Raw genomic sequence first — 742 nt, forward strand, 5'->3', positions numbered from 1 at the left:
AAATCTGTTCTGGTGGAAGTGTTTGTGCATTGGCAGAACCCAGTAGATATTGCACTAGGTAACTATATAAAGAGGATTTAAGGAAAAAAATATATGCACACATATAATACATGTTTTTGTGTGTGTGTATATAAAAAGATCTAGATTTAATTTTAGGAAATAAAATACAAGTTTCGAAATCAGCATCTACGTGCAAACTTTTGTGAAGGGTCCAATGCAAGTGTCTCCATCTTGCTATAGGTTCAGCTCTTCAGAGACTGCCCTTGACTCCTAATTGTTTTCCCTCAACACCACATGTTCAGATTTGATTTTTTCATATATTTTTCAGGCAGTGGGGTTGGCTTGCTTATCCCAAAGAAACTTCCCCTAGGATGGTTTGAGACAAGAGGTTTTACTTGCACGTCTGCAGAGAGGGACTGAGCTGCTTGTCCCGTGGTTTCTGGGGAAGAGGAGCCGTGGCTTAATTCTGCTCATGCTTTTTTCTTCACTTTTGCTCTTGTTGTCTGCATAAACACACGCGGGTGGGTGTTTGGGGGGCCGTGGAAGCTGGGGAATGGCAGTGAATAAGGGGATGCAGTGGCGCGGTGGTGGGGGCAAGAGGTGGATTAAGTCCCTAACCCTGGGTAAACCTATGCATGTGACAGCGGCTGCATTTAGCCAGTCCCTCCCTGCCTGGCATCGCTTCTTTGCTTGGTGCCATTTTTATGTTTTTGGCTATTTATGCGGGGTTGTATTAGCAGGA

Source organism: Tinamus guttatus, unplaced genomic scaffold (assembly GCF_059628265.1).
Source record: "Tinamus guttatus ecotype Peru unplaced genomic scaffold, ASM5962826v1 Tinamus_guttatus_pri_ptg000004l, whole genome shotgun sequence".
Lineage (NCBI taxonomy): Eukaryota > Metazoa > Chordata > Aves > Tinamiformes > Tinamidae > Tinamus > Tinamus guttatus.